This window comes from Oncorhynchus mykiss, chromosome 24 (genome assembly GCF_057628025.1).
Source record: "Oncorhynchus mykiss isolate SJ-2025 chromosome 24, ASM5762802v1, whole genome shotgun sequence".
Taxonomy (NCBI): domain Eukaryota; kingdom Metazoa; phylum Chordata; class Actinopteri; order Salmoniformes; family Salmonidae; genus Oncorhynchus; species Oncorhynchus mykiss.
In genome coordinates this window covers 24,117,218-24,126,126 of record NC_143045.1, presented here as the reverse complement: position 1 = coordinate 24,126,126, position 8,909 = coordinate 24,117,218, and the positions used below count along the sequence as shown (strand labels likewise).

The 8,909-nt window shown below is 41.1% G+C and overlaps 1 protein-coding gene across 8 annotated transcripts in view; it reads left to right on the top strand.

The window, feature by feature from the left end:
• Nucleotides 1-4,340: 4,340 nt before the first annotated feature.
• LOC110504044 (galactosylgalactosylxylosylprotein 3-beta-glucuronosyltransferase 1) overlaps nucleotides 4,341-8,909 on the top strand; it is a 125,423-nt gene continuing 120,854 nt past the window's right edge. For 7 of the 8 annotated variants that reach the window (XM_090218750.1, XM_021582853.3, XM_021582849.3 and 4 more), the window contains exon 1: nucleotides 4,367-4,905. The gene's annotated coding sequence lies outside the window, so the exon portion shown is untranslated. Of the gene's footprint in view, nucleotides 4,906-8,909 lie in introns of all 8 variants that reach the window. The other variant, XM_090218747.1, reaches the window with a different exon arrangement.

The following is an 8,909-nucleotide window of genomic DNA, read 5'->3' as shown; positions in this document are numbered from 1 at the left end:
GGACAGAACTATAGCAAGTAATATACTCAGAAGCGGTGGATGGTGTGCACGCCTCCTGGTCGGACTACAAGTCCCCTCCGAATACCTCTTCTCTGAGGGTGCCGTCTTGAAGCAGCATCTGGGATAAGTTCAATTGCCTTGGGGGGTACGAACAAAGGATCCAATTTGACAAAGTCATAATTCTAGTTGGAATGCTGGTGAGTTACCGCCACTCTGGTATCCAAAACTTACTTCGGCTGTATGTAATAACACAAAAAAGTTTCTGAGCAAATTATTATTATTATTATTATTATTATTTACCTTTATTTAACTAGGCAAGTCAGTTAAGAACAAATTCTTATTTACAACGACGGCTTACCCCGGCCAAACCCGGATGACGCTGGGCTAATTGTGCGCCACCCTATGGGACTCCCAATCACGGCTGGATGTGATGCAGCCTGGATTCGAACGAGGTACTGCAGTGGTGTCTCTTGCACTGAGATGCAGTGTCTTAGACTACTGTGCCACTCAGGAAATAAAAGGAAATAGGAAATAAAAAATATACTGCAAAGTTGCTTAGGAGCTAGAAGCAGAGATGCCATGTCTGTCCGCATCATCTTACTAGTGGCTCTTTGTGTAGTGAACAAACATTACTTGGCTATTGTTGTTTGTCACAATGAATGAAATTATAGTTCCACATTTCATTAAAGAGTGAAACAAACGGTGGTTCAATCGGCGGTTGGAACCGGTTCAGGGAACAGAACCTATAACCGGAAAATAACAACAAGGAATAGTTACGGAACCAGGAACGAAAGTGATCCATACTGTTCCGGAACAGAACTATTATTTTAAAAGCATGCGAACCAGTAAATAACGTTATTTTACATTCCAGGCATTTATTTGTCCCACGAAAACATGCGACAAAGCACTTACTCTGCCACTCAGAAACTTATTCCAATGTCTGCCAGTGTGTGCGTGTTTAGGCTACCTGCACCTCCCCCTTCGAAGCATAGGCTACTGTACTGACGTTACAAGCTTGATTCAGAAGATAGGGAGAGAGATTTTTAATTAGTTAGGGATGAAGGGATTCACTTTTTCAATGCTAGTTAATGACACTATAGGCTTAGCTATCTCATTTCATGTTGGAGTTATTAACTACAAAAAGGTAAGACGTGTTTTTAATTCTGGTGCCTCTACACACACAAGCTTGTTAGCTAGCTAGCTCAAAGGACATTCACAGTTCCTCCATAGAAGTCTCTCCTCCTAGGTATAATTCTGTAGACCTAATTCAGATAATGCATGTCATAACAAGATTCCCAGAGCTTCAAGCCTCCTCCTCAACCCTCTCTGGCTCTCTCCCCACCCGCAACATTTCAGTCACATCTTGTAGCATAGGCTAGTCTGTCCATCACGCATGTAAACAACTAGCTTGCCTGGTCTATCCGCACTGATTGGTGAAGTAATTTAATGAGCTAAATGTAAAAAAGAAACCTGTTGATTTCACAGGTTAAAAAAGGAACTGAAAGGAAAGATATGAACCGGTAAAAACAATTGGGTTTGAACTGGTTCAGAACCTTGTTTTGCTGGTCAGAACAGTGGAATGGAACATTATTATTATTATTTTTTTTTTTTGGGGGGGGGGTCTGTTCCAAACTAAACGATTGTAAAATAATTCCAACAACCGATTTCAATAGATCACCTTTGTAGCCTATTGTAAAGATACATTGTTGTATAGAGGTGTTTGGTATAGTTTTTATAAGACTAAAATATATGAAGAATAAAACTGATTAAAATACTACAAAGCATGCCTTCTACAGTAGTTCATTATTTGAGTGCTTATTCTTGAAAGGAAAAAATGTCAGAGCATTAAAAATCAATGGGTCAGAGACGCCGGGACCACTTTCAGAATGTATGCGACACCATATCAGAGCCTTCTCCATCTGTTGCTCCTGCCCTCCTCATGTGAACACCACCCATATTGCCTGTGGTGCTCCAATGTCTTCATGTCCCTCTCACATTAGGCCAAAAAAAACACAACAGATGGCTTGTGGGAACTCACACTCCTCCAAAAAGTGGAAAGGCACCCCCAAAGCAATAATGGGCGCTGAAAGATTTAAGAGCCCCGATGATAAGTCCAGTGAAAAGTCCAACTAGTTACCACTCTGCAGAGATGCCTCCAGGGCAAGATTCATTACAATAAATGCCAACCTGCGGATCAGACTCAGATGGAAGTACTAATATATTTACCTCGCACATGACCTTCATATCTACCGAAGCTCAGAGGCACCATGTGTGTAGACATGCCCTGTGAATAAACAACAAGTAGGATCACTGATCCTTTGAATGTTTAAGACAGAAAAATCTGGTGTGGAGAAATATGTGTGATAGTTCAAAAAACAGAGTATGTAGCCATCTCAATTTGAGTCTGATTGGAAACTGCTTCAGATTTTCACATAATACATCACTCTAAATATCTGGGTTTATGTATGTGGCCCCATTATTTCAGTTGGGATAAGAGAGGACAAAAGCTGCTCCAAAGGATCCTCTATTACCTCTCAAACAACAACTGCTTTAAAATGTTGACTGAAAATGAGTCTCTCACATAAAACAGCCCCTTTATGTTTCATATAATATTTTCCCATTCCTGTGGCATCAGTAGATCCCCAAAGTATGCATCTATCAAATAAATGTTTCTCCCCCACCATGTGAAACATGGAGGGACTCAAGTCCAAAGCTCTGATGAGATCAAGCCCGAAATACTGCATGACGCTTCTCGGTGAAATGTATCACACAATCGTTAGTTTATCTGAGCGCTTTCTCTGCTGCTCCTTGGAGCTTACAATCTCTCCAATATCATTGCATTAATGGCACTTTTTGTGAGGTTATGTTTGCTTCATCCAGGTTGAAATCCCTATTGTTCTCTCAGCCTTGACAATTTTCTATCTCAGGCAATGAATTCAAAATGAATCTTGTGTATTTAAACCATACACTAACAATAAACATGTAATAATCAAAACATATAATCCCTGTAACGAATACATCTTCTAGTGACCACCCTTTCAGTAATATTGTGATTGTTGGCTTACCTAAAATAATGTCAGTGACACCTTGGCCCAGACTTTGTTTGATGATGAGTTACTGTATTCTTAATCTGTAATCACATTCTCTATGATATCCTTCATCCCAGAGTGTCCATTTTCCTGTAAACTATGTCAGCTCTCAAGGATCTGTAGATCTGTGTGAACTGAAGGGTCCTTAGAGGAGGGTTTTAGGGGATACCTGGGGCCATTGTTAGCTCTTGCCGCTGTAGGCTGCGTCTCTATGGTCCTGCCCCTACAGGTGCTGACATGTTAGTCTGAGACCCAAACTAACCATGGGCAGGGGCCTCCTTGTGTTGCTCTGGCCTGACAGCAGTATCCTCCCCTGGGCTGGGTGACCTAGTTGAGCTCCTCAGAGAGCCAGGCTGCTCACACTGCTCTGAGGAGGGAAGCCGAGCCGAGGTGGTGGTGCTGGGTTTTAATCTTCACAACAGACGCTGTCTCATCTCTGAAGCAGACACACACTTCCCTTCTTTCTGGGTCTCTCTGTAAACAAACTGCTTGACATGTTCATGGAAAAATTATGTTACGAATGATGACGACAAGGATGATCCTTGACAATTATTGCTATTACCTTAGCTATTTAAATCTGATTTTAGCGTGTACGTACTGACAGCTTGTCATAACGTTTGAGATGAGAGTCTTACTATACATTGTGCATCCACAATATTTTTCCATCCAATGGTGCCCATGTGCATAGTCGGGTGCTGGCGCCCGTATGTTTGTGTGTGCGCACACGTGTTTGATTGTGCAGTCAGTCGTGTGTATGTATGCTTTATTTGCGACACAATTACAGTTCTTCCAGAAATAATACATAGATTTATGCCAAAATCTTGGGTTTGTCCAACATACGCATTTCCCTGAAAAAATCCACAGATTTATTGGGGATGGGGAATTCTGAAAGTGAAGTCATACATGTAGCAGGGTGAAAATGGGGTTGGGGGCTTTGTGATAAAACAGCCTCGATAGTGGTAGGGGGATTTACATACAGTATGGTTAACTGGCTGGATCATTCACAGAGAAACAGTGTGCATAACAAGGATACTCTCATGTAAAAGGTAAAAATAAATTAGAGGAAAAGGAGAAAGCTTCCAGAAAGGAGTGAGGTGAGAATAGATGAGGAATACTCTCAGCTCACCATGTTTCCTTCCTTTCTCTGCCTGCCTCTCACTATCCCCCCTCCCTGTTCCCTCTCTCTCTCTGCTGCAGCCCACCCTGCTCTGAGCCTTAATGGTACATGCCATTAGCGAGACCATCTCTACTAAGGGAGGGGGGTCTCTGCCTCGGCTAAGAGGCTACTTTTGTCCCACATAAACACATTCACAGATGTCTCCACACGCGAAGAGCCATCTCCCCCATTACGACAGCACAGCACAGTCTGCCTCTAAGACAACCGCCGAGTCGCGGAAACAGAGACAGAGATAGACAGAGAGAGAGGAAGAAAGAGGGAGGGACAGATAGAGAGGGGAGAAGGACGACCACGGAGCAAAACACATCACCGTCTCTCTCTGACATCCCCCCTTGCTTGCGTGTATCTGTGTGTGAGCCTGAGCTGAGGAGAGGACAGAAAATGAAGCCGGGGAAATTCTCCCTCTCTCTTTTATTTTCCCTCTTTTCTCCATCCATCATCCAAGGATTGAATACCGGTGTCATCTGCCACAGAGGGATCAAATAAAGGGATGCTTTGAATGTTGTCTCTGTATATGACAAGTCACACAGCGAAGCAGAAAGAGGCAAAACAAGCAGGGACAAAACCAGGATTTTGATAATGAACGGGAGTCCTTCCACAGCATGTGTTAGGAATAGCAGTCCATCACTGAAGCCCACGGTAAATAATATTTATGTCTCTCTCTCTCTCCATGCTTGATTACACCCTTCAATAGAAATGCAAAGAGGTGCTTGCAGCAGGAGCACAAACAGAGACATAATAATGAAAGATTAAAAATGTTTCATGCTGATAAAGATCCTAACATGAAGGAAGATTGCCATCTTTGTCCTGAGTCCCTCCCTGTATGCATGTAGCTGTAGCAGCATTGTGGAAGTGATGGAGATTTAAGCCATCCATATTGTATGCAGTAGACTACAGAGCCATGAGGGTCATCTGAAGGAGCAGGGAACCTGATGGTGGCCTGACTGAGTGACTGACTGACATGACGAATCACTGATAATCCCCATCATCATGTTCCTTCCTGCTCAAATAACAGGAGACAGCAAGAGCACATGGAGAGCTTTCATCGGCTACCGTCAATCAAACTGACAATTTGACTAGAAAGCTTTGTTCGTTGCTGAGGGTCTTGTTATAGTGTGTCTTTGAATTGGTGATCTAGCATGTCCAATATGATGTATTATTTTTTGTTACATGTATTTCCCATTGAGGACTGTGTGCAGCATCACAGTACAGAATGCAATTACACAGTGAGTGTACAAACACATTAAGAGGAAGAATGCACTGCTTGTTTTCTGTACCCTCGACCATCAGGAAACACAGTTTCCCTGGCGACTCAGGGGAACCCTTCACCACCTCTAACAAGAAATAACAAGTGTGTCCAAAGAAACAAAAAGGGCATTGGCTTAGAAAAACAAGGCAAACTTATAGGTTATTTCTGGAGAGAGGGTTGTATTTTGTCATTTTCGACAGGTACGCTACCTTTGCAACTCCTTGGGCTTTGATGCAGTTTCTGTGTTTGTTTCCTTGTCAGACACAAGTGTCGGTGTACTAACGCTGTACTACCAGTCGCTTATATACTAACACAGTTGATTATGTACTAACACAGTGGATGTGTAGGGGAGACCAGGGCACAATGTAACACATTTAGGCTTTTTCTTATTTTGAAAATATTATTTGAGGTACTTTAGTAACCTCAAGTAACACAGTCTTCATTGGTAAAAAATAAGGGGTAATTGAAAACTCTCTGATTTAAAACTGATATTTGGATCAAAAATACACTATACAGTATAGACAAAAAATATTTTCATTTCATCTGTTAGGGATGTACAGTACCAGTCAAAAGTTTGGATCCACCTTCTCATTCAAATGTTTTTCTTTATTTCACAATTTTATACATTGTAGAATTATAGACATCAAACTATGAAATAACACATATGGAATCATTTAGTAAACAAAAAAGCGTAAAACAAATCAAAATATATTTTATATTTGAGATTCTTCCAAGTAACTACCCTTTGCCTTGATGACAGCTTTGCACACTCTTGGCATTCTCTCAACCAGCTTCATAAGGTTGTCACCTGGAATTCATTTGAATTAACAGGTGTGCCTTGTTTAAAAGTTAATTTGTGGAATTTCTTTCCTTAATGCATTTGAGCCAATCAGTTTTGTTGTGACAAGGTAGGGGTGGTATTCAGAAGATAGTCAATCCGGAAAATGTAAAACACTTTTATAGTTTCTTCAAGTGCAGTCCCAAAAACCATCAAGCGCTATGATGAAGCTCTCATGAGGACCCAGAGTAACCTCCGCTGCAGAGGATAAGATCATTAGAGTTACCAGCCTCAGAAATTGCTGCCCAAATAAATTCTTCATAGAGTTCAAGTAACAGACACATCTCAACATCAACTGTTCAGAGGAGTCTGCATGAATCAGGCCTTCGTGGTCGAATTGCTGTAAAGAAACCACTGCTAAAGGACATCAATAATAAGAAGATACTTGCTTGGGCCAAGAAACACAAGCAATGGACATTAGACTGGTGTAAATCTGTCCTTTGTGAGAGTTTTTTTTTCAACCGTGTCTTTGTGAAACGCGGAGTAGGTGAACAGATAATTTTTGCCTGTGTGGTTCCCACCATGAAACATGGAGGAGGAGGTGTGATGGTGTGGGGGTGCTTTTGTTGGTGATTTATTTAGAATTCAAGGCACACTTAACCAGCATGTTTACCATAGCATTCTGCAGCGATACGCCTTCCCATCTGGTTTGCGCTTAGTGGAACTATCATTGGTTTTTCAACAGGACAATTACCCAACACACCTCCAGACTGTGTAAGGGCAATTTGACCAAGACGGAGAGTGATGGAGTGCTGCATCAGATGACCTGTCCTCCACAATCACACAACCTCAACCCAATTGAGATGGTTTGGGTTGGACTGCAGAGTGAAGGCAAAGCAGCCAACAAGTGCTCAGCATGTGTGGGAACTCCTTCAAGGCTGTTGGAAAAGCATTCCAGGTGAAACTGGTTGAGAGAATGCAAAGAGTGTGCAAAGCTGTCATCAAGGCAAAGGGGGGCTACTTTGAAGAATCTCAAATATAAAATACATTTTGATTTGTTGAACACTTTTGGGGTTGCTAAATAATTCCATGTGTGTTATTTCATAGTTTTGAAGTCTTCACTATTATTCTACAATGTATAAAATAGTAAAAATAAGAAAAACCCTTGAATGAGAAGGTGTGTCCAAACTTTTGACTGGTACACTATATATGTTGACCTAAAACAGAGTAGTCAAATTAATATATTTTACATAAGATACTTTTAGCATTTAAAAGCATGAATATTACTTTTAAAAAATTCTAAGTTAGTATCTTAGTAGAACTGGTAAAATATATGTAAAGAAGTGACATTTTAGATCACTTCTTAATCATATCATATAAAATATCATAGAATTGAGGTAATGGGTTCATTTTAACAAATGTTACAATGTACAGCCATTACAAGTCTGAGTCTAATCTGATTCTTGTGAGAAAATGCAATAATTATTGTCAACGACTATGCCAATCAAAACACCATTTCTTACTGATAAAAAAATACAGTGCCTTGAGAAAGTATTCGGCCCCCTTGAACTTGGTGACCTTTTGCCACATTTCAGGCTTCAAACATAAAGATATAAAACTGTATTTTTTTGTGAAGAATCAACAACAAGTGGGACACAATCATGAAGTGGAACGACATTTGTTGGATATTTCAAACTTTTTTAACAAATCAAAAACTGAAAAATTGGGCGTGCAAAATTATTCAGCCCCCTTAAGTTAATACTTTGTAGCGCCACCTTTTGCTGCGATTACAGCTGTAAGTCACTTGGGGTATGTCTCTATCAGTTTTGCACATCGAGAGACTGACATTTTTTCCCATTCCTCCTTGCAAAACAGCTCGAGCTCAGTGAGGTTGGATGGAAAGCATTTGTGAACAGCAGTTTTCAGTTCTTTCCACAGATTCTCGATTGGATTCAGGTCTGGACTTTGACTTGGCCATTCTAACACCTGGATATGTTTCTTTGTGAACCATTCCATTGTAGATTTTGCTTTATGTTTTGGATCATTGTCTTGTTGGAAGACAAATCTCCGTCCCAGTCTCAGGTCTTTTGCAGACTCCATCAGGTTTTCTTCCAGAATGGTCCTGTATTTGGCTCCATCCATCTTCCCATCAATTTTAACCATCTTCCCTGTCCCTGCTGAAGAAAAGCAGGCCCAAACCATGATGCTGCCACCACCATGTTTGACAGTGGGGATGGTGTGTTCAGCTGTGTTGCTTTTACGCCAAACATAACGTTTTGCATTGTTGCCAAAAAGTTACATTTTGGTTTCATCTGACCAGAGCACCTTCTTCCACATGTTTGGTGTGTCTCCCAGGTGGCTTGTGACAAACTTTAAACAACACTTTTTATGGATATCTTTAAGAAATGGCTTTCTTCTTGCCACTCTTCCATAAAGGCCAGATTTGTGCAATATACGACTGATTGTTGTCCTATGGACAGAGTCTCCCACCTCAGCTGTAGATCTCTGCAGTTCATCCAGAGTGATCATGGGCCTCTTGGCTGCATCTCTGATCAGTCTTCTCCTTGTATGAGCTGAAAGTTTAGAGGGACGGACAGGTCTTGGTAGATTTGCAGT